Source organism: Melospiza melodia, chromosome 3 (assembly GCF_035770615.1).
Source record: "Melospiza melodia melodia isolate bMelMel2 chromosome 3, bMelMel2.pri, whole genome shotgun sequence".
NCBI classification, from domain to species: domain Eukaryota; kingdom Metazoa; phylum Chordata; class Aves; order Passeriformes; family Passerellidae; genus Melospiza; species Melospiza melodia.
In genome coordinates this window covers 19,770,260-19,796,460 of record NC_086196.1, presented here as the reverse complement: position 1 = coordinate 19,796,460, position 26,201 = coordinate 19,770,260, and the positions used below count along the sequence as shown (strand labels likewise).

General features: G+C 38.6%; 1 long non-coding RNA gene across 5 annotated transcripts in view; it reads left to right on the top strand.

Moving 5' to 3' along the window:
* Positions 1-11,234: 11,234 nt before the first annotated feature.
* The window catches only part of LOC134415486 (uncharacterized), a 184,527-nt gene continuing 169,560 nt past the window's right edge, over positions 11,235-26,201 (top strand). For all 5 annotated transcript variants that reach the window (XR_010027061.1, XR_010027060.1, XR_010027063.1 and 2 more), the window contains exon 1: positions 11,235-11,325. This is a non-coding gene — a long non-coding RNA (uncharacterized LOC134415486). The remainder of the gene's footprint in view (positions 11,326-26,201) is intronic.

Here is a 26,201-nt window from a genome sequence, read left to right as displayed (position 1 = left end):
TCTAGTTGCCTTGACACTCCTCTTCTCGATCTCATCGCTGCCAGCCTGGAGTATCAGCAATGGGTAATAATCAGAGGGCTGAATCAGCCCAGGAAGACTCTCAGTGATATTTTGTACCCGGGCCCTAGGGAGGCAACAGACTTCCCTGTGGGATGGGTCTGGTCAACATATGGGGCCCTCAGTTCCCTTCAGGAGGGAATCACCTACTACGATTACCCTTCTTTTCTTCTTGATGCTAGAGGTAGTGATCCGTCTTGCAGATGAATCATAATTGGGGGGTTCACTGGGCAGGCAATTCTCTCCTAAATCATCTAGTTGGGTCTCTCTATCCAGGATCTCATACCTATTCTGAAGTGGTACTTGACTGGATGATGGGGAGGGGGAGGACTTTTTGCTATTACCACCCCAAATGGGGACCCGTTTCCACTTCTCTTCATTTACCAGGTGCCCTTCTGTTACCTGAGAGCGAGAGGCATATAAGTCCTCAGTCTCTTGGTCAGAAGCCTCCCTTAAAGATGGTAGGGCTGAACTCCACCAGTCTATTTCCCTTTCACTTTCCCTGATACTCCTTAACCTTCGACTGCCTCCCTAAGCTCAGAGTCAAGCACAATGCAAAGAACACAATCAAACCCATGGCCACCATCACCATTTCAGTAAGAAAGCAGACAAGGATTCAGATTTCAAACTCTTCCCTCCATAAAACCAAGCTATTAGCACTTTATCCAGCATGGTAAGAAAACCTCCAAGAAACTGGTAGGTCACTGCAGTATACATTTGCTGCAGAGAGGGTTGAGGATGAACATTTCACAGGGCTGGCATTATGGAAATCATCAGAGGCTGCTGGAATGTGTGTGGAGGCAGAACCATCTGACTTTCATACAAACCCAAGCAATCAGGCAGCACTGAACTATTTTTGTGGAAATAAAATATTATCCATTTATGAATTCCAGATGGGAAGGGACAGCTGTCGAGCTTATGACATCATTCCCCTTGACACTGGAGGATGGAAAGGAAAAACTGGGAGTCACATGTAAAGTATGTCAACAGTGATGACAGAACTGGGCAAAAGAATGTGGGGATGTTGGGAAAAACTATTGGCATAATGGCTAAGACAAATAAGGTCAAGTGCACAGTAAAATGAAGAGTCTAAGAAGTTAGTTTGCAGAATATTATCTGTCATACTTTGTGTTCTAAACAGAGAAACCAAACAACAAGGTTATTAGGACATTTTATGTAACAAGGAAATTATTTATGATTTTTGTTATTTTCAAAAATGCAAAAATCACTATTCTCCTGTTTCCATAAATTTTGAGAACCTCATCAAGACTTTTTTAGATTATTTTCTAATTTCTCAATATCTAGTTAATTTCTTGATTTTTTTTGTGGTTAATTTGTGTTTGCAGGGTTATTTTGTTGCTTGTGTATGTGTGGTTTCTTTTCTTTTTTATAATATGTTAAAGAATAGAAAGTCTTAGGACTGAAGAAAGTGATACATTTTTGAAGGCACAAGGGGATTGTGGAAACTTGTTTGCTCTTAATAGTAAGAGGTAAAAGACAGTCAAAGGATTTGAACCTGAGATAGACTGTTACATTAAAAATGCAGTAGAATTTTATGTGTCATCCTTACCCAATGGTAAAATATTCTGAAGATCCTGAACATGGTGAAATGTAGGAAAGATTAATATTTCTTGCAATTCAATTATGAGAACATGAATAATGTTCTAATTGCTGAGGATTTTCTCTGAATAGCAAGAAATCTTGGATAACTTGTCGTTTTTAGTTGTATTTCAATATCTAGTTCCCAAAGACAAGACTGGTGCAAGCGATGATTCAACGGAAACTGCATTTCTATGGAATAAGAAATGAAAGAAAGATAGGGAGAAGAGAAAACTTGGAGAAGATTGCTTTGCTGAATGCATTTTGACTTTGTCACTAAACTTCTGTGAGTGGCAGACCTTTAGAGATAAAACAGTGTATGAAGGTACCATCTGCAGGAACCGGGAGGTTGGCGGGTGTCTCTTATTGAGCTACAGGCATCAAAAGTGAGGCTGACAGTCCTAGAAGCTGAATTTTAAGGAATACTTTTCTCCTGCAGGCACAGACAAATGGTCTCTTGCAAATGCTGTGTTGCAGGAAGGCACCTCAGAATGTCAGGCAAATCCTTGAGTTTCTTTCTTTTTTCCTGTCTCACATCTTCCTATCAGCCTTTGGTTAACCCTCTCCACAGCTCACACGCTACAGTTTTTTACCCTGGAATTGGCTGGGATTTTTTATGCTATTATAATGCTATTAGAGAAGCTGTCAGAAAGGTGCTGTGACAATTCTGTGTTTCATTTTCAGTTCAGGGCCACTCCAAAGCACAAACAGGAATTTTTATCTTTTTAACAAATATTTCAAGGAATAAACACTGTGTCTATTATATACAAAACATGAATATAGGGCACACTTTTTAAGGTACTTTCTTATAGATTAGTAAATTCTTGCTAAACATACATAGGTTTTGTAAACAGCCAACAATATTATTTAAAAACAAAAAGTGCTTGCTTATGCCCACACTAATTTGTAAAGTTTACCAGAACTCTTCTGTCAAACACATAAGATTTCCTTCAGCTGGGGTACTTGCAGGTTTCAGACCATATAATTTCTTATAGAGGCACTAGTTTTATCCAGTCATCAACCCCATCTCACAAACTCGGTAAATTTGTTGGTAAGCCTCCTTGATCAACTCGCCATAGACCTCTCTGTTCTGTCCATGACCCTGAACCACAGTGTAGCTCTGCACAGAAATTCTCACCCACTTTTTTTCTGCCTTAAGCCTGCCTGCCACATGCCACCATGTGCTGGGTCTCATCTCAGGGTGATGATGGATGGTTCCAGGCACAACTATGCCAAACTGTTTGTAATACACTGTCAAGATGGTTGTACTGTTGGTATTGTTGGTGCCCCAGCTTAGCTCACCATATAGATGCTGCCTTCTGGAAGTAAATTGTGCCAAGCTCTCATCAAGCCGTAGCACAAGCGATATGCTGACAAGCCATGGTAGTGTCAAAAGTTGCTGATAACAAGTCCTTTTAAGCAGTAGCATGATATGTAAATATATTGGCTGGTAAATTGGTGTTATTGCCACATGAGGCATCTAGAACAGTACCAGAACATACAGGAGGGAAGATAATTACCATAATCAGAAGAGGAATGATTCCTTCCTCCTTTAGGAATGATTTAATATTGGTGGTGCTGTGCACTAATTATCCTCTGTCGCCAGGATGCTGTGGTCCTGCTGTAATAACTTCTCCATGTGCCCCCAGCTGACTCAAGGTCAACTGACCCTGCCTGGTTGTCTGGTTTGACACTGGTATGGAGAGAACTGCTGAGAGTGGCCTGTTTTGCATTTCACAATTTGTTTGCAGGACAATGAGGAATTCAGAGATTTCGTGTTAAAACCCCCTTCATGAACTATCCAAGGATGCACACCAATTTCTTTGTCATATCCTGGCCCTGTGCTGGTAAAGAAATATCATATGTAAATATAAAACATTGTATGTAAATACAAACCAACAAATGTAAATACAAAACATCATATGTAAATGTGAAACATCATATATAAATGCTAAACATCACACTTTTCCTTACATTTGCAGGTTCATGCTTCAGCTACTACTTCTGCCCAAGGATAGGAGAACAGATTTTGGCACCCCTGAATTCAGATTAAAGGTGGAGCTGGGCTGTTCACCTGCTTCCACAGTCAACTCACAACCTACTGCACTACTTGTCATATCCCAGAGGCAAATCTCCTCTCCAGCCTGTATTCTCCTTATAACATCTCCCACATATATGACACTTTCCTCTAAGAATCTGTTTTTCCTGGGATGTAAATGTTATGACAGATTGATATTTTTACCTGTCAGGACTACTGCAAAGGATAAGAAGGACTGATATAGTTCTTCCTGTCATACATTGAACCCCTAAAACAGATACAAACTACTAGGAGCAATAATACTTTTCTGTTGCTGTTAGTGAAAACTATTTAGTAACAGCACCTGCAAGCATATGTTGAATATTGAGGCAGGTTATCCAGGGTATGGGTAAGCCCTGAAATCTAGGGGTGTATGTAAGAGCACCCCAGGGACTACTTGCTGCATGAGGAGACCAATAACCAAGAGACAGTCTGAACAGGAAGGGCAGCTACTCTAAGAGGACCCAGACCTCAGTTAAGAAAACAGTTTCATAGAGAACTGCTTGTTTCCTGGGACCATCTGGAATCCCTCAGAACCTGCTGAGATTAAACATATCCCCTTTAGACAGTGATGTGTGTCAGGTTTCCTGCAGTAATTGATAGAGAACACAAATACAGTTCTGGTTTAGCTGTTAAAAGCATCCTGGCTTAAACATTCCTGTGAGGGTGGGACTGTTCAGCCATTTGGGCACAGTGGGAAAAAGGCATTAGGTGTGTTCTTGTCTGTCTGGAACCATGGACATGGTGACCTCTTTAGTGTTATTTATCCTGCCATTGTCCCCTGTCATGATATGCCTAGATGGCGGTGTTAAAACAGTTTTCTTTTAATTTTCTTTCCTTCTCCCCCATCTTTTGAGAGAGAAGGTGTTACCAACTAATTTCTAACACCTAATTTCTGAGGCAGGAGTTTTACTTCCTCCTTGCCTTCCTCAGATTGCTCTTGATGACTTTTTATAGGCCTCCTTCAGATTTTTTAACCTCAGTCTTGCACCGTTTTCTAGTCTTCCTATAATTTGTCAGGCAGCAATATACATCTGTGGGTGTAGGTTTTAGAAATATTGCAGATATGCTAGTTGCATTTCTGTCCACAGAGATAAATACACAGGCATCCTCTGGGGACCAGGTCTTTGGTAGGGCGGTGCCATTGTGTTGCAAATGTGAAATGCTCTCAAAGTGCAAATGTGGAAGATCTTTGTTCTGTTTGACTGTTGGAAATTCTGAGGGTCTCTGTGAATAAAGAGAAATTTGGCTTGTGCTGCAGGGGTGATTCACAATAGAGAAGCTTCTGGGTGACAACTTGGCTGTATGAGGGAGCACTCTGGAGGCACTGTGAGGCCTGGGTGCCTCGGAGGTATTGTTCCCTGGCTGGAGAGAGCACTCCCTCTCAAGCAACATTGACAGGCATTCCAAGGAAAATACAGCACGGGCAACAGAAAATAAAACAAAGAAATGTAGATTATTTCAACTGGTATCCTCATAGAAAGCTTTTTATCTGTGACTGCTTTGTGGCTACCATGAAGGTTGGCAGTAAGTGTTCCCTTGACAGCTACAGCCCTGGAAAGCAGTATCAGCTCTGGGTTTGCAGGAGCCTGACAAGGAGCCACATGATATGAAAATAAAAAATGTCAACAGCTGTTTAAAGTGAATGTATATACCCCTGTTTTACTTCTTGATTTTCCTGCTCTTGATTGCAGACTGCTGTTTAATCCTAGAAGACTTTTCATCTTGTTCCTGGACTGATGCAGACATTGGTTTCTTTGTTCCTGACATTATATCTGACTCACACCAGGTCCCCTGCTTTTTCCTACCCTCAGGACCATAACACTTGCTGTGAGTGAACAAACAGTATATATTGAGAACAAAGACCTTCTGATAGTTTAGAAAACATTTTTGTATTGCAAAAGTCACATGAGTTTTGGGGTTCAAATCTTCCAGGGCCCAGTGGCCCTACAGAGTCACCCAAGCCTTGCAGCTACCTCTGCCTCCGCAAGTCTGCTTAAAATGTGTCTATCAATTAAAATTTCCTATATAACTTCAATAAAAAAATTCCTGACAACCTGCTGAGTACATCTAATAACTACTGCACTTTATATCTAGTTCTTTATAATTGAGTTGCACTGCACTCTGTAGATATATATTGGTAGGGTATTATTTGCAAAATACATGATTTCCTGCCAGCACATAGTTTCCTCTTTTAGACTAATCAAAGTCAAATATATCAGAATAGATACCAGGGTTTCACAAAAGAAGACCTGGTGAGATATGTACAGGCAGTTAAATACAAAGGGACCAAGAAAAATACAAATGTTCTTATATTAACTTTTTGAAAAACTTAATAATTTGAAATAGCTTTTTTCTGCTATAGATTTAGTAAAGTTAGATTGTGGAAAGCAATGAAAATAAAGTCATAGCTCCCTAAGCATTCTTATTTTACTTTGGGTTCATATCTCACACTAATATAACTTTCACAGAATCTGTGTCTCTTTGGGCACAACTTGCTCACTAAAAAAATGAATTCTCCTTGAGTACAAGATTTGCATAGCATTTTCATGGTCAATTGCTTTTGGTATTATTAGAACAAAGATGTCTTAGCAGTGCAGGGTATTAGTAGTCACTGAAAAATGCACTGCTTTTCCTTGTCATCATGCTTTTCCTACCCATTTTGTCTAGAGCTAAAGAGGAAAGAAGCAACTGAGTTATGTTCTAGTTCATTCCCTCAGTTCCTCCTCTTTTGAGAAAGATGGGGAATAAATACATAATGAAAGGGAGTGGTGAAAGGTGGTGCTAAACTGGTGACAGGAAGCATTTGTAACACAGGGCCCACAGTACAGTAGAAAATTCATCCTTAGCAGTACTGGGTGGACTCAGCTGGGAATACAGGTTAGGAGAAGGTGAAGGAAGGATGCTTGCTCTTTAAGGTCTGCCCAGGAAAGTAGTTTATTTTTGTGGTTACAGTCTTTCTGGTAATGTGCTTCAAAGTGCTTTGATCCTGATCAAACCCCCATAGAAAGGCTCTAGGATCACCACCCTGCCTGCATCATCACACATTACTTTTCTGATGAATACCATATGGCATATTAGAAAAACAGAAAAGCTTTTTAAAATGTGTATTAGGTAGCATGGGCTGAGATGAGTTGGCTGGAGTTAGAATAGAAACATTTCTTGCCAGAAATATGTGATATAAAGGGGAGGAGTGGAAAACCCAGGAAGGCTTAATAGCAAAGAGGGCAGTCACTCTAGACAAGCCATTGATTCTTCATTTGTTTTGCACTACATCAAGACTCTTATACTAGTGTATTAAAAGAAGAGACAGAAGTTTTTCTACAGTCTGAGTCAGAGTTGCTATAAATGCGGGGCTCTGAAATTCTGTATTTCAGCTGAAATACTCCAGCACTGGCAGACAGCATACAGTTAATAGAGTAACAGTATATTTTATATTTATATTTATATTTATATTCATGTTTTAGCACTTGCAGTCTCTTGTATCTGACAATTTCTATTACTACCCACATATATTTACCTTAAACCTAAACCCTTACATCTTTCATTTGTTTCCCTGTGAAACATGTCAACCAGGGTCAAGGTGCCTTGTCCTCACAAAGACTTTGGATCAGTGTGGAATTCACGTTCCCCAAAGAACATGCTTAAGCAGGCAGGCAGCAGCATGAGGCTGCCTTCTGAACCCCAAAAGAGATTGTCACCCCAGGACAATGAAGTATCAGACTGCACCTGAGGCTGGAGGCAGCGAGCACAGGTCTGTGAACTAGAGGTGAGGCGTCTCCTGTGTCAGGTCCAGGTGCCCAGGAAGTCAAGGACTGCAAGCTGCTGTTCTAAGAGCTTCCACTGGTTTCATGTGATTGACCACATGGCAGTCCTTTGGTTATCATCCTTTTTATCATGGGGCTGTTCTGGGTACTGTGATTAGTTAATTACTTAATTTAAAATCTAAAGCATTCAGCACTCAGAGCGAATAATTATTGACTTTCCCAGTTCTGGCCACACACTAGGCCACATAACTTTGGATTTTGCATTTTTATGTTCCTAAACTAATACTTTTTTCTCTGTGAGATGCATTTTCTCTGGCTAAGTCAGATCCCAGTATCCCTTGCTGAATAGCTTGCTTAGTCATATTTGCAACTAAGCAGTTTTTCAGTTTGTGTGAGTGCCTTTCACCTAGTTATTAGTTATAGCACATTTATATCACATTGAAGGCAACTAGACTTCTTGCTTTTCAGACCTTCATAGTATTACCCTGTCTGCACACAAGGATATAGGCTGCCCAATCCATTAAAATGTGATGGGATTAAGAAGCATGACTTTTTTAGACTCTTTTGAAAATTCAGGCCATAACTAAGTCATAAACTGTGTATAACTGGGAGCATTGCTTTCAGATGTAGCAGCCTGAATTTTTTTGTCTGCACTGTTATAAAAGTGGGCTTATCTTTCAAAGACATTGAGCTCTACCTAGCCCCACACAGAAGTTAATTAAAATCTTGACCTATAACAACAAAAACAATGACAACAATAATCATCATCATTGTCATCATCATGATTTTTGTGCTTTTATTTCATCCTGGATTGCTGTAACAATCATATAAACACACAAAAAAGAAAGATCTCTCCCCAGACATAATGTCAGTAGCCTCTACAGATGTCAGTTTGCCCATGTAAATCTGAAAACATGTTACTTATGTATAAAGTTTAAAAAATGTAATTTTGAGCATTGAAATAATAAACAATTTCTGTAGTGCTACTGAGAAAATGTGCAAAAGCAATACCCAGGTCTCCTCAAGAAAGAAACCTGAACCAAAAGAGATTTGTATGCAGAGTATTGATAGGCCCCTTGTTATTAATAATGTAAACTTCTTCGATATGAATATACTGCACATAGCTCATTTTCCTTGTCCATTACTCAGGCCAGTTATCACAAATGCATAAAACGTAAACATGATGTATTATATTTTGGTTTGGATGAACAGTGAGGGTTTTTTAGTCCTACTCAATTTCTCTAATGCAATACCTCTATTGAGGTTGATTTGGCCAGCCTCCTCTGATCCTGCAAGATCGAAAATGAGTGGATGTCTGGACTAACAGCACAGGTGTTTATAATATGCTGATACTGTGCTGTATTTGAGCCACAGATTTTTTGCATCACAAAAAATTCCTGAGACCAAATTATTGGGCTGGATTGGCGTGATCCATAGAAGTTAGACCTGGAACTAGGTTTCAAGAAACCTCAATGTATAAAGTAGTTTCAGTGCTGGTTTCAAATTCATATCAGTTTCTTAAAATCAGCTTTTGGGATAAGCCAGAATATGCACCCAAAGCCAGAATGTGCGCCCAAAGGTTTTGGGCAGGACCCTCTCCACACTACAGGATGTCGGGTTGCATGTTTTTCTACCTGACAAAAATAATACCCTTACTCCCTGAATTTGAGGTCTGCCAAAGGGAGTAATCAGGGCTATATGGCTACATCAAGTGCACTAATGCTCAGTTAGGAGTAGGGAAGACAAAGTTTCACTTACTTTCTTAGTTCAGAAAAGATTCCTGCCCTCTTGTGCACCCCTAAACATTGTGCAGCTTTGCACTATCCTGAAAGTCTTACTTTGCAGACTCACTTAAGCCCTCTACTAACTTTGAGAATGTTTTTTTCATCCTATAATTAAAATACCAGATTTTGCCTTTTGCTTGCATCTCATCTCCAACTGAATGAGAGGCAGATTTATGGATTTAGAAAGCCAAGTGTTCCAGGTGATGGCTTTTCCTTAAGATATGGAGAATTGCAGATGCATACCAGTGAGTGTACTTAGAGCATGCAAGTCATGTAAGGAGAACATTGGTGTAGGAAGCTTTCTGTGACATACATTTAATGTTATGCTCCAAAGGGCAGTGGAATACTTTGGGTTTGGAAACCAAGTAAATGTCTTAAATTTGGTTCTCAATATTCATCTGTGACATCTCCTTGCCCAGGAAAGCTACAAAGACGTTACAGACTATGATATTGTGAAGAGATGTTGTATGCAATGTCACGTTATACTTTTCAGTTATATGGGAAACTCTCAGACATTGCTGCTAATGCTAAATGTCCTACCAAATTTGCCTTATGCCACCAGAGGTTCTACTTAAATCATTGTTTATATTTAGAGAAAAAGATATTGATATGAGATAGCCAATAAGAACTTCTCTGTTAGGAAAAAAAGTAAAGTTATTAAGGCCTGTATAATTATTAAAATAATCACAAACTGCATGTTAATGAATAAGCATCATATGTACATACTTTTCTGTATCTCTACCTCTGAGTATTCATTATAAGATTAACTGCTGTAAGCAGAATAATAGATTTATTTGGTTTAATTGTTTAATACAGAATATCAAATCCTCTCTGAGCACTCTGCTGGAATTGAGACTATGGAGTCCATTGACTTGAACTGGGACAGAAATTCAACTATTATTCTTAGCATTTCTCTCTCACCTTTTTTTTAATGGATATAAATTGGTCACTTCTGATACGAGTTGGCACAGAGGGTCTTTCTTGGTTAAAATGTAAATTTTAGTCAGTGGAATAATAATAGAAATGAGACCTTTGTCTCTTGAAATTAAAGTGCTGGTAAAGCTGAAGCTGCCAGCTTTGTATATTACAGCCTGAGGAGATAATATATTGAATCATTCATTTCCTTTTCCTATTCTTTTTGCTCTCTTCAAAAGCATATTCTGTTTCAAGTAATTTCAGTCCAATAATGAATATAACACTGACAGACTCACCGTCATACAAGATCTGCTTTGGGATATACTTTATCGTGTTTTGTTTCTAAGCTGTCAAAGTACTTAGAAAAATGGAAAAAGTAACTTACCATGTGGTGAGCTTATGCTGCTTCTTGATGGTTTTAAACCACTGGGCTTCTGTGTGATGAGAAGCCCACCTGTGTGTGACTAAATTACTCTAATTTTGGCTTCTATCCCTTATTACCTGAAGAAAGCAGCTTTCAAATGCTAAGCCTGCACAAGAAGAATTAGTTAGATTTATTGTTCAAATTATTTTTGCTGTGATAGAGGGCTGTCTTGGTTCCAATGCTCTATTTTCATTAATAAGTAGTGAATAAGTACTGAAGTAGAAAGCATCTTTGTTAAATTTTTCAGATGGCATTCTACTGTTGGTATGCTACAGGACAGGCTTGCAAATGAAAATGTTACTGCCAAACCTGGACACAGCACAGAAAAATGGATCTTGTTGAAAAAATGCAAACTGCTGCACACAGGAAGAAATCAGTTGCACAAAGGCTAGTGTGTTCTGACCGGAAAGAAGTGCTGTTTTAGGAGCAGATCTGTGTAACATGGAAAGGGATGGAGGGCTTAAGGTGCACGTTAATATTACTTTAATATTATTGCATGTTCTGAAAATATGTGCAAGATCAAATACAGCTCAGAAACCTGATTCTTTGACCTACTGGAGCCCATTAAACTTTAGACAAGAGACTTTGTCCAGTTTGAACACTGCAGTTCAAAACAAGAGTTCAGTCAACTGAGCACCTTACAGGAGAGATTGGAAGCCTGTGGACATGACCCAGGAAGAATCAGGGGATGAATATATTGAGGTTTGTCTTAAAATGCTTTGTTGTGTTTGAGTGTCAAGGGTTTGGTTGGGGTGGGGACAAGGGGTGGCTTCTGTGAGGAGCTTCTGTCCCCTGCTGAGGCACTCCCACAGGAGTGTTCCAAAGTGAGGGGAGGGCTTGAAGCATGCAGGGGGCTTTCCTGAGCTCCAGAAGCTCCAGGTGAACCTCCAAGAACTCCCAGGAGCTGGCAGCTCTTGAGAGAGCAGCTGTCAAGATGCGTGCAGGGCCAGGGGTGAGGGTGGTCACCCCGCCACTGCTGTGAAGGACAAACCTGGGGAGCATGCGGAGAGATCCCAGGGCAGAGGGTGGAACCAGGAGATCTGTAAAGTCTCTTCCAGCTGAAACTGTTCTGTGATTCTCTGATCTTAAAACAAAAACTGTGAGCTAATGGGCACTGTGAAGAAAGATTCATTGGTGAAGTCAGTATAATTGGGAGTTTTCTTAAGATATGTGGATAAGAACCAGTTTATTGTATATTCTACAGCTGTACAAGATGTAATCCACTTTAGTGGATTGTGCTTGGCCAAGCAAAAGAAAGAACAATACTGGAAGCTGTCATTAATTTGCACATGTGTTAGAGATTTCTAGTGCTATCTCTCTGTATTGAGAAAAACAGATGTGCTGTATTGACTTGATTGCTAAATGGACTTAACGTTGCTCTTAGAAGCTGAGTGCCACTGGTGAGGAGAGCAGAGAAAACAATGACTTTAAAAGTAAATTATTATATAATAATCCACATATCTTAACTTTAATAAATCTCTAATAGATGCTGAACTCCAGGAGATGCTGATAAGGGTGTGAGGGTCCACATGTGTTTTGCAGTATTAGATCTGCACAGAGTAGATGACTATGTTTTTCCAGAGCGGGGAATATGTACAGGGGAACATAGTTCACTTATCACAGGTAAGAGCATGAATTGGGAATGATACCCGCACTGATTTGGAAGAAAGCTTGACAGGCTCTGAATTAAAATTTTCCTTAGGTTTAAAAAAGGTGAATGCTATTTTTTGACTTGTGAGCATTTTTGTTCATTTCAGAGCATGATTGCATACAAAGATGTGTCCCATTTTCATTCATACTTGTCACATGATCTGTTCCTATAAAAACACTTCCAATTTGCATGCCCAGCTGATGTGAAATAGCAGCCATGAGCAGATTTAGAAAGCAATCTCTGAAAATTCAGCTAACTAGGTTTGCCCTAGAGTGTTATTGAGAGTAATATGAGAACACCATGAAAAGTTACAGCCTTATAAAATATATAGTGGACTTTACCTTATTCCATATTTATGAGCTGCAGTGTTGATACAGCACCATTACAAAGTTGAAATGGTACAAACATTCTTAGGGTTTGACCCTGTCTACAGTGGCTTAATATTCTACTAGTGATATTTATCATGTACCTGTGCATGTCCAAGACTGGGTCTTTAATTTGTGTTTTATGTTGTTAGCCAGTGGTTAAAAGGAAAAATGCATGTGAAAGGGAGAAATTTAGCAGGTACAGCATTAGTCCAAAGGTGTACTGCACTAGAAAGTTTGAGGAAAATTGTTTCAGCTATTTTTGAGTTAGCCAAGTGTTTTTCAGCTGTTAAGAAAATTGTTTCAGCTATTTCATGCTTGGGTAACTCGGTCTTGTTTAAAAACATCAGACCTGGTGCTCATGTAGCCTTAAAGTAGAAATGGGTATTCTGCATTGTGAGAAGAAATATTAGAAATATTTGAGGGAATAATCATAAAACATTCAAGGAGAAGGTATTTTTCCCTCCTATCTTCCTCTAGAAGAAGAGTGCAGCAACATCTGCTCCCTCCAAGCTTCCCTATCTGAAGGTTGCCTATAGCTCCTGAGGAAACTACCAATACTTCTTGCTACTAAATGCAGACCTAAGGAACATGGATTTCAAAGGTCTGGATGAATTTGTTTTGTTAGACCTGATTTAATATCCTATTAAGGTTAAATGTTTCTGGACCTGGCCTATCCATGATATTGAGAGCTGCACCAGATAGTGCAATGTGTGTGTGACTATCTTTTGGACATTAAGTCAGTTCTTAAAAGTCTCAATCAGGTCTCAAATATTCAAAACAGACTGAAGAACCAGAGTTCCTTATAATTCAGGGAAGAAAGCTATCTTTTGTTGATATTGTTTTTAAAAGTATATATTTTTAGATTATATATTTTTATAGACATCTACTATCTTGTAAAAAAATTATGTTGTGGGCTAAAAGTTGTGGGCCAAAGCATGCTGTGCTGAGCCAGAGGTTACTCTGCTCAGAATGTATGCAGGAGGTTTGATAGCATTCCTCTGCTTTCCTGGGCCATGCATGAAAATGAATCTTAGGTATTCTAGTGAAGGAATTATTCACTGAAATCCTCCTCTTAGAAGGGAAGTTAGAGAGAGACAATGCATTGGTGCAAGAAGAAGGTCAGTTTTAATCGTCACTATTCAAGAAATAGGTTGAGGTTTATCATAGGAGTGTTTCCACACAGTGAAGAGAGGTACAAAAGAGGCCAAAGCTATTTCTTTTTTTTCTCTATTTTTCAACCAGCCTCTAGGTATTTTAAGTTCATGGAATTACTTGGGCCTGATATCATTTGTCTACTTAGAATTCATTAGTGGAGCCTTCACTTGAACCCATATATGTACAACTATTACATTTTTGGAAACTTCAGAAGAATCACCACCTTTGGAAATAACCATGATTATTTGCTGGCTTTAAACATATTTCATCTGACTTCTTTGGATGACTTCCAGATCTTCAAGTGACAGTTTCATATTGGTACATAGGGTGTTCCAATCTGCCCTTTCAGGACCAATCATGATATTGTGAACATATAAGGAAAAAAAAGCCTATTCTTCAAAACTATATTGTGAATTAAAAATTTGGTAAATAGATTGTCTTCATAAAATTGAATTTTTTATAACTGTAGATGCACAAAAATAATAGTTTGTATTTTGTACATGTGGTGACTGAGGTTGTAATGATATATATTTCTAAATGTGTCCAGGCAAAGACATATTGTAGTGATTGTAGGGGGTGAAACTTAAATCTTTCAGTTTTGTGCATATAAACCCATATTTAGGGCCATCTGTACTATTCATACTGAAATTAATAAGGCAATTGTTTGTACCATGTATAACTTCAGGGAAAATTTGTCTATGAGTAAGTGACTATGGCACTGAGTCTTTGTCCTTCTGTATTGCATGGCCCACACTGTGGATCTTGTAATTATTTTTCCAACATCCCACATTTCCCAAAAGGATATGGAAAAAACCCAGGGTTTTGGAAAATTTTTGTAGGTATTTATACCATCTTTGTGGCACTACATATCTGTCTCAGGCATCTAAGTGACCAGTGTCAGTGTTTTTTCTCATGGGAGAGGGATTTGCTCCCTTTCACGTGGGTTTGTTGCATAGGCAGCCAAAGTATGTGCTCGTATGTTGAGTTTCAGTTGACTATTTTGGGGGGAAAGAGGGGATATCCATACATAAAATAAGTGGTGTGAAACCCTGTTGTACCTAAGGAAAATATTTTGAGGACTATGGCTTGGGGTTAGAGGGCCTGTAGCCTCCTGTCCTGAGCAAGTACAGGTCTGTGACCACCACAAGGAGGACGTGCCCGTAGTTTCATGGATTAGAAGAAACTTGAATCCTCACACTTGAGTCAGGGAACTGACCCTTAACTTGCTCGGAAGAGATGAAACATTTCATGTGGGTGCCCACGGGAGGACAGATCTGACTCCTTTTTACAGAGACCAGATCAAGAGTGACATAGTTATTTGAACTGATCTGAACAGGTCATTCCCATTCTGCTGCACAGGAAGACATCTGCATTTTGCTTCTGAATGCCTCAGAGACAAGCTGAGCTTCTTTACTCATTCTGGAAAATATGAGTGTCCTTGAGCATCCTTGTAATTTAAATGGGAGCAATTATGAGAGGAGGTACTAATCAGTGGGAATATAAGGTATCAGACTGGCCTTAATCAGTATGGTGAGAGCTGGGAAAAGAAAAATAAAAACAAAAACATTAAGCCTAAGATTTAACAATGTATAGCCTGTTACAGCATTTTAAAATCAACCATGTGCACTCTTTAGTCAAAAACATAACAAAAAGCACTCTCTGTGATTATTTTTTCTTCTCTGCCTACAGTGTAGTCCATATACAGCCAATCTGTGTGGTTACAGACAGCTGAGAAAATTTAGTGCAATTTCAGCTTCAATGCTCAAATTGTTTTTCTATAGGCCAAGTAGTTTAAAACAGCTTTACCTCTGGTTCCAGGTGTTGCTGAGGCAGCAAAGTCTCTGTGAACCCCCACAAATCAGCAAGGAAAACTGCTGAAGCAAGAAAAATCTTTAATTGTGCAACCAAAAATACTAACAAAAAAATCAAACAAGCTGATTTTTTTTCCCAGTTAAATGTTTCTATATTCCCATCAATGAACACGTGAGAGTTTTTGATATTTTTTCCACGGTACCTGGCTTTTAGAGTGGTTATCTTGGATCTGTGTTGCAATGAATCTTTACCTGCTTATTAGAAGTAACATTATGGGAAATCTTGGATGGAGTGTAAAATTCCATATGAAATACATTTTATATTTCAATTAAATACTTCAATTTTGTGCGACCACTCAATGGGACAGTAAACCAAGACTCTTTTCTGGCACAAGAGTGTCAGATAATAATTTGTCATTGGTTGTAATTGTCATCAGTGAAGAGACCTGAGACAGGTAAGAAACCTGAAGGATGGTGGCAGGTCTCTAAAGGGTCCATCCAGGGTGGAGATGGGAAGCAAAGGTGAGATAGAGAGGAGGAGATGTCACAAGTGCTGTTCCTTCATTGCTCAGTTCAGAAAGAATGAGTAAAGACCAGTTTCTCTGACTTTTGTTTAGCAGTTTATATGAACAATGAATTCACTTCTCTCATCTCCAAGAATATATTACAGAGAAATCTATGCAATGCTGCCCTTTTTTATCATGTCCCATAGCCTTTCCACCAAATGCTTTGTACTGTCATGAGGCAAAAGGAATGTCATGTCTGCTCTCTTTTTTTATCCAGGGCAATAAGGATCTTACAAAGCAGACAACAGGAACGATGAAAAATTCCATGTTGGCTAGCACTTCTGGTCCAGTTCTACAAGACAGCACTTCATTTTATGATAAATGGATGTCATGCTGGGGGTGGTCACCTACACCAGGGACTCTAAGGCAGAGCTAGAGACAAAGAACTGGCTAGAAATCCATTTCTTGGTCTTAAAAACTTGCCTCTAACCATTCATCAGGAAAAGAAACAAACACCCTCCCTCTTCCTGCTTCTCCTCCAGCCTTCAGTCCTTCTGCTCAAGCAGAATCACATGACAAAACTCTTCCAACTAACTTCAACTTCCCTGGTTTTCGTGGTATCATTCCTAATTTCCATTTTGGGTACTAAGGTGTAGGTTTGAAGGATTCTGCCAGCAGAACAGACCTTCAAGAAGATCTAACACTGGTGTGAAAATATTACCCACTAAACCTGTGTCAGACAAAACATAGCAATATATTAAAAACCAGGCTGAATAAAAATAATTGTAGTAGGGTCATATAGATGAATTAGTGTACTTTCTGATGGCATAGAATCTCTTGAAAGCCTACTAAAACAAAATTAATTTGCAGTGTATTTTATTGGATGTATTTTTTGAATAAGAGTGTGTTTCTAAAGGTGGTGAAAGTGCTTTAAAAATGCTTTGATATATTGGTTGTTAATTTGTCGCCTGCACATTGTTATTTAATGTTTCTGGCTCAGTTAATGTTTTTCCTGAATATGAATATTTAATGGACTTGTATAGTGATCATTATGTTATTTTAAGCTTAACAAATTGTACAGACCCCTCAAGCCTTTCACAGAGGTGTTTTTGCATTCAGCCATAGCAAAAATAAAGTACTGTCTAGCTGCTACTCAATCTTGGTATCACTGTAAGTGGATTTCTGATAGGCATTTCACAACAAATGAATAACTTTTCAAAGAGTAAGAAAGCTTCTGGGCTGCCATCAGCACCAAAAGGTGTGGAAAGGGAGAATGGTGTTGGGGTGACGCCAAGTCTCAGCTGTTCCAAGAGGATTTTGTCATTAAATCAGCTGATACATTTTCTGTATATAAGAATGATGAAGGTTTTAAAGGTAAAGTGAACTGTTGGCATAATGTCCAATTTTTATGAATGGGTCATGGATAACTTTGGGTTGGAAATTAGAGAACACTTTTTTACCATATGAAGCATGGTTTAAGAGTTTTGATGGTATTCAAGCTCAATCCTGCTCATTTTGTTACTTTGCACAGCAAGATACCACACTTGGTGTTCCTGGTTGTCCTTTCATTTCCATCTTATGATTGAAAGATTTGCACCTGAAGGACTTAGATATAATTTCATGTACATGGCAAAAAGTCTTAAAAAAGTTAAGAGAAAGCATGATGTCTACAAAGAAATTAAATTTTGAACTCATTTACCAAAATAAAACACAGAAAGTGAGATTAAACTCTCACAGTTTCAGATGTCATGATATCTGATATATCTATCATATATGTAGATATAAGTCTACATATCCACATATAGATATATATCCACATAGCTACTCTCCCAGTGATTCAGAAGAGTCAGTGGTGAGAAACAAACAATTGCAGGGTCTCATTTTTCTAACTTATTTTAGTTTTCCCCTATAGAAAGTCAGCAATCATATCATAGAAATAAAAAAATTGCTCAATTTTCTTTAACTCTCCATTTGGATAACTCTGCAACTTTGTTTTTGTAGAAATCTAAACTATGGTCAGACAGAATTTACTCATAATAATTTTGTCAATATTATCTGGTGTTATATTTTAGTGTTATGGTCTGTGGTCCTGGAGGTCTTTTCCAATCTTAATGATTGGAAATCATTAATTTTTAAATGAATAATTGTTTGATAATTAATTGGGAGATAATAAATTATCAAAAAGAAAATAATTAATTTTAAATTATTAATTGATGATAATTAATCGGGAGACCAATTCAATGGTCTCCCTTCCCTCCTACAGGAATATTTCCTCCATGGCAGCTACAATCACAGCCTGTCACAGCCGTGTCGTGGTTTGCCTTTTCTGATCTTTGGACCTCGCAGAGATCTGGATCCCTTCAAACAACACTTCTAAACCTGCTCTTTTGAAGCTGATTTCCTTTTCTCAGGGTTGCTGTCCTGGCACACTCTATAAGAGTTTGGGATTCCAGGAGGACAGAACTGAAGTGATTTCCTACCGTGGTAGGGTCTGTACCTTGCCATCATGGGGAATCATATACAATGGTCACTTTGCAAATAATTCAGTTAAACCCAGAAAATATCAATGGAAATGAGTTGGAGGGAAGAACAGTAAGGCTGTGCCTGCAGAACAGTGTAGTCTCAGGTTTTCAAGTCTGGCATTTGCACTTAGCATGACTATTTGAAATGATCTTGAGTATCTGTTCAATAAATTAAATTTTTCATAATAAATACACTAGAATTATTTGTAAGGATCAGCGACCTCATAAACAAGTAGATTTCCTTAATTGAAATCAGAATCTTCTTTTCCTTATGCTTCAGAAACATTGAAGGAAACCATGAAAATCTGAGAGCTGCGTGAAGGAGCACATTCTTTTTCTGGTTTTACAGAACTTTGCCCATTGATATCTTGGTGTGTGACAGCAACACTCATAATAAGCATTAATAGTAATTAGTTTCCATTTTTCTGGACAATGAATCGTTTTGTGATCACTTTTTGTGATCTCTTTTTACTGATGAATTAAAATTATAGCACTTGATACTGTTGCCATCTCTGAGGGAAAAAAATATTATTTAACTCATGTTAAGAAATCAGTTGATTAAATTTTTTTTGAAAAGTGCTGTCAAATATGTTCTAGGCACAGACCCTTTGAAAGGCAAGTGGCTTCTTAAGAGGATATTCTGTTGCTAGGAGACCTTAACCAAAAAGTTTCAGGATAAAGTATTTTCTTATTTTAAATAAGAAATGTTGATTAATGAACATGCTTAACAGGCAAAGAACAAAGTTATCACAGCTATCTCTATTATAATAAAGACCAGTAGAAGCATTCAATGGATATTTTAAGAAGTATAAAGAGAAGGTCTTCAAGGGAAGTCTTGCCAAAGCTAGAGAACCAAGGAATCCAGAGCACAAAAGTGCCCAAGTATCTGTGGGGAATATTAAATATCACATTTAATGTTTTTGAATTTATCTCTGCCAGCAATGAAAATTAGATTTACCTTGTGAAAGACAGATTCTTTCATCTGCATTTTCTGAACAGCAAGGTTTGAATGAATGAAATGGTCTCTTGAGATTTCTTCTGGGCCTGTCCGTCTGGATTTTTCAGATTTCTGAAACTTCTCATGCTACTCATGAGTCAAGAGTAAATATTGGCCTAGATATTTGGCTTCAATCCACTCTGGAAATTCCTAAGCATGTCAACAACAGCTACCTATGTAGAAATTTAGAAATATTTAGAATACACATGAATAATTCCAGTCTCATAAAGTATTAGCTGATGGTAACTGAGAGTCCAGTATTGATAATCGAGTAGCACCTTAACACACAAAAAGGCTACTGAAGTCTCAGAAGGTTTCTTTTGGAAAAAAAAGCCCAAGTACAGGCATTAAAATCCTGCCCCACTGGCTCAATATTTATCTAGTTGTTTAATCCCACAGGTCTTGATCTAGTTTACAACTGCAGAAAATTGACTCAATAGTAGGCTAATTAATAAGTTCATAATAGTATCAAAGAGCAAGAAATCTTTAAAATGGCTATTTCTGCAAGGAAATCAAATTGCTTTCTGAGAACTAGTAACATGAAACAAAATGCAGATCTCTTCAAAGAGAGTTACATCACTTTCAGCTGTAAAACTTTGTGACTGTGTTTTCTGTAAATGTCCACAAAGGAAATTTTAGAAAAGAATCTTCTCAGCAGGTAAGCTTTGGTTTCTGGAACAACTGAAAGATCCTGGTTAGGTGGAGCAGAACAGAGGCAGAGGAAGAGAAGACAGGTATTATTAGGAATCCTATGTATACTATAATACCATATATATTTGGCCACCTTTACAAAAGCAGCAACTCATCTAGGAATGTTCTGAAACACCAGAAAGAAAACGTTTTAACTGTCATGCATTCTCAGTAGCTTTTATTGGTAAGGTTTCATTGGGAGAAATCTCCCTGGCAGCTCACACCTGGTCATCCTCTGTCCTCTGAATCAGTCGAGATACAAATGTACAAATTAAGATATAAAAGGCAACTGTGGGACCTGAATGTCTCCATGACAAAGGCTGAAATGTGCCTGTGTAGAGAGGCAGTGCTTGGAAGCATTTTGCTGAAAGCTGAGGACTGATCCCCTGTAAACCACAGACCTGTGCCTTATTGCTTGTTTGCACTTAGGGTGTGTTATAAATGATCAGTCAGAAATCTGAATTAATAAATGCGAAAAATTTTATTTTTGCTACCAAAATACGGTCCTCAAAAATCCACAGGCAAAGAGACAGCGTCGAGCCCGGGATCGGCGCTGGGTGAACCTGGATCCCACCTCTATTGCATCGGACCTCTCTCTGTTCACTGATGCCGTTTCCAGCGAGGTTATTTTGTACAGTTATTTATGCCTGAGGCAGAGGTGCCCCGATTTCTTTTGTAACCCCGCATACGCATGAGAGTTTCTTTCTCTGTGCAGGGCTGGACAATCGCTGTTTCCTGAGTAGAGGCAGGGGCTGATCATGTCAGGGGAAGTCCCGTGTTCAGATGTATCTTTCTGGGGACTTTCGTTATCTTGATTGATGGCTTCTATCAAGCGACGATCACCCTTGGGTGTCTCCTGATGGCCCCATCGCCCTGGCCAGACCTTTCATGGGTAAACAAAGCATTGTTCTCCTGCTGCCTTCAGGAGTTTCGAAATTCCAGGGTAGTTTTCTGTCCCTGGGCTGTTCATGGTCACAGACTCGTTGGATTATACAATTTTTATAGTATACATTCTCCCCTTAAGCATGAATTACTCGGTAACATATATTACAGGGCAGGAAATCCGCAGAATGTTGCAATTCTCCTCAGACTTTCAGGGGAGCAAGGGACAACGCTGCATTTTCCTGCCACCTCTGGATCAGAAGGGAATATTTGTATATTTCTGCTAAAGTATAGGTATGAGTTGTATGGAAGGCTTGCATTTCAGTGTACACAATAACAATGAAATGTAGAAATCGGTCATGGATAGAAGATTTACTATTTGATAATGTTCGTTTAATGAACAGACACTGTTTACTGTGTTTCAGACTGGTTACAAGATTCTAAGGATGCCTTAAATTTTTGTTTTACTGAAGCTAATATGTTATTTTCAGAGAATTATTAGCATATCCTTATCAGAAATTTGCATGAATTAATCCTTTAAAATGCTTTGAAAATTTCTGACTACATGAAAGTCTGGCTTGTGATACTACAAAGAGTTAATCTCAAATGCCAGACTGTAGAGAGTAAAGCAGAATTTATGTATCTCTGAGTATATAAAATGCCTACAGACTGTTATATTTTTATTTCAAAAATTTTGGGCATTTTTTTTGTTTTGGAAACCAGTGATAAAATTATACTCTTCATCAAGCAAAAACTGAAAGAAAGTGCAGGATTTTGTCTCTCCTCTATGAAAAAAAAAGGGTTCAAGAAGTATAATTCTTGCTCTGACAGAGAGGCCTTGGTGCTTTACACAAGAACTGGATCATGTTGATCCACAGCAGATTTTTCAAAGAGAACGACAGACATCCAAATGCTTATTAGCCTCGCATAAAAGAAGCTTAACAACTTCAACCGATTGTTTCCCACAAGGTGTAAAACACCCAAGCAAGTTGGGAATGAGAGCTAAATCAGATTGCTGACTGATAAGGATCCTTCCCAAGGCTAATTACAAAGGCTTACCGCAGGCAAGCAGCGGATTAAGGATTTTAAACCTCTCTATGACTACCGCTAAGGAATCTGGCGTGCTAATTCTGCAATCTGTGGCTCTTTGGGTTGCTATCAAAAATCGTGATGAAGAAAGCACTTAGATATGAAAGGTAAATGAGGGTTTGGTTCCTCTGGAAGCGGAGGCTGAGGCTGGAGAAGAAAATCCCATTGGTTGAGGTGTAGTGAAGAATACAATGAACATGAGAGGAGGAGGAGGAGGAGAGACAGCTCGAGAGGATGGGAAGAACTGTTTCCCTTCATGAATGCTTTGCTGTGCAACATGTTTAGCTCCTGTGTGGGGGATTAATGGGTCCTTACATAAACTACCTTTAAAAATGATACGGGCTGAGTGTTTGAAAGCTAATAATTTACTTTATAGCTGTGTGTTGCCTGATGCACAGTGGCTGCACAGCTCTGAGCACTGTCAGGCAGCTGTTTCTGTAGTGAAGCCAAATGCATGCTATAAAACTTGCTTTTCACAAAGCATTCGAAGGAAATGGAGTTTTCAATGGACTTACGTGATACATCTTCATTTGGGCTTCATTATTTAAGAGATATTTTGCATGACTTGTAGCTTCTATGTGATAGCGTTTTTCAAATCCAGTTACACTGATTAGACATAATCTACACTGGAAGGGATATAAAAATGACTGATTGTGGCTGGCTTCTCTTTTAAAAGAACTAAGTATTTTGATAGCTAATGAAAGAAAAAAAAGGCAGTTATTGGCCCTGTACTTTTCTACATGACCTCTGTCTGAAAACCATCACCTTCCTTCTAATAGTTTGATTTGTGTTTCAAATAAATTATTCAATAATTTCAAGCAGAGAAAGCTCTCTGTCTCTTTTGGAGTGTGACTTCTTTTTTTTTACACCCAACTGAGTTGCAGCTAAATGCTTCACTGTACTCTGAACCAACTTTGCAATTTATTTCTGAATTTCTATTGCTTTCACCACACATAATGGCTTTCAGAGGCAACAGAGGTGGTCCTGCAACTCACACAGTCTTTGACTTCATCTTTTAAGGTAGCAACAGATAAAAAGGAGGAGAGTAAAAAGTTATTCAGAGGTTAGAGAAGGGCAGCGTAGATTAAAAAATAAAATGCTCACAAAGCAAATCCTACAGCCCCAGTTAATTGAATAGTTAAAATATCTCTACTTCCATTTGTAAGTCCCAAAATACAGTCTTTTGTGATGGCTTTATTTTTTGCTTCTACAGACTTCTGCTAAGCTTGCAAGTCTGGCAAGCTGCTAGAAAGCTCTGGAAATAAGTGATTTCTGTTTGCCCTGTGGATTTTTCCAAGATACTCCAAACTTGCAGTTTTATTCTGCATATAAACCTTAAGTGCAACCGGGCTGAAAATAGTGTCTTAGACCTTTCAGATTTTCCTGTGTCAAGAAACACAATAAAGAAGATACCTGTCTGTGCCCATACCCCGATTTGTCTCCTGCCTGTCACTTTTAAAGTAGCAATGGTGGAATAGTGCCTTCCTCTTGAGAAATTCTCTGGGCTCTTTCCCTGTGGGAAATAGCACAGTATTGTGATGCAGATTTCCTGCCAAATCTCACAAATCCCTCACTGTGGGGATTTCTCTTTTCAGTCGTCTATCCTCCTGCCTGTAGAGCACTCACATTCAATACAGAAGGCTTATCACTTCCTTTTTAGAACTATAAGAACCAACATCACAGCCTGCAAAAACCCACCTGATGAGCTAGATCTCATTTATTCAATTTTTGAATCTCACTGAGGACTGCTTTAGAGAGGAAGAGCCTCTGTTAAGTTATTTGCAATTTCCTTTAAAATATGCCTGCCTCAACTGAGTTTCAAGAGACTCCTGCTTTCATGCACCACCAGATAGAGCATAATTATATTTGTTGCTAAATGGATAGCTGTGATGGCCGATATTTAATTAGTACCACCTGTCTAACAGGAAACGTGCAAGACTGCGGCCTTAAATTATGTCAGTGCCTCTCAGACATAAAGAAGGGAAATCCAGGCAGAGCTGTTAGGTAAACAGACAGATTCATGGCCTGACTGGATTGAGAGGCAGATTCTCACTGATCGTTCAAATTAACACCCAACCAAAGCACATGGATGTTGACATCCACTGAATACACTCAGGCTTCCCATCTGTGACTTGTGCTTTGTGTAGAGATGCTGTGAGGGTACATGCCCAGATTTGGGTGTTCAGAAGTGCTGCTGAACCCACATTTCAGACAGAAGCCAAGTTGTCATTGCAATACATTGGTCTCTGCAGCTGTTAATGGGATCACACATGTGCAAGATATCTCATCATGCTTCAAAATGTTCTTACGGATAATATGCCACAAACAGCAGACCAGAATTGAGAGTTAGACAACTGAGTTGGCCACTGTTGGGTCATTTTATTTTTTTCTTTTAAGTATTTGCATTTTTCCCCCCCAGAATTTCAGGAAGGAAGTTGCATAATTGTGAAAACAGAATGCAAGAGCCTGAGTGTTGTGAGGCACTGCAATAAGATGGCAATGAACAATGTAAGCAGTTAAATTCAGCTAAAAATACACTGATGCACAAATTCATTTATGTCTTTTCATACCCAGGGAATAAATTAATACTTTTTGTTAGGATAAGCCCTAATTTTGACTGAGAGAAAAAACAGACTAAAACGAAGTGAACATAAAATGGCTGATTGTTAATGAACATAGAAAATTTTACTAATAGGCAAGAACAGGATGTACTTCATAAGGTAATTATCCCAGTTACAGTTTGACCTAGTTGCTAAAGATAGACATAAGAAAGTCAATGACTTCTTTGCAGACCCCAAACGACCAGGATCTAGACCTTACAATTCAGCAGGTGAATAACAGGGATATGGAGGTCCCCTACTATGACAGACAGAGCTCTGATTCAGCAGAGACCTGGGATGTTTCCTGATAAATTACTGCCATTTGCTAATACCTGTGCAACACCCAGGCAGAGTCTACTGTTGCAATGATTCAGTTTCACCTGGTACATGCTGCAGTTTTAGAAGAAAAGTGATCTGCCAGCAGTAGTAATAACACTGTCATAAATCTGGCAGTCCTAGAGCTTGGTGTTCTATCTTCTGCCTTCTTAAGTTTGCCAAATTATTACTATTATATCTAGGGGTATTTTAATATAGCAGGTTTTTATAGGTGGGTCTCTGTTTAAGTGGGCCTAGATAACATGAGAGCAGTGTTTTAATTCTGATTAGGGTCTGAATACATTTTAGAAGCATTTCAGGCACTTATGCAGGCATCCCTATTTCAGAAACTATGTAATTTTTGCTCAACATCCTTTCCTCTCCTCTTTGTAATCGGGCATTTTAAGTTTGTTTGTTTTTTTGTTTCATTGGGTTTTTGTTTGTTTGTTTGTTTTGTTTGATTGAGTTTTGTGTGTGTGGTGGGAGGGGCATTGTTTTTAATTATTACTTTCCTTTTTTCCCCATGGTTCCTACAACTGTGTTAAAAACATTTTCAGAGAAGCTGTGTCTGAAGTTTGAATATGAGAGCTGAGAGTGGGGTGCTGAGGGAGACACTACTGATTTATTTGTAATGTCTTCAATGTAGCATTATAATCTCACTTTATTTTTACAGGGAAGACTGCATAGGAGCCTCCCTTTGATAGTTTGTACTATCTGTGGTGGTCCAGCCTTTTCTAACAGCGAGGGGAGATAACTGTTTAACTACTTGACCTTTCTGGCAATGGTCTGGTAGAAGATTATAATAATCTTTCAGCCTCCAACAGTGATAAGCTAGTATCCAGACAGTGTTTTGCACTGTAATATTTATGAATGATCTGTGGCTAAAATTTCTCTAGGAGAGAAACCAACATATTTCCCATCTAAAGGATGTACTCAGATGACATGAATATGTAATAATAACTAATTTTCAAACCAAAGAAGCTTGTTTTTAC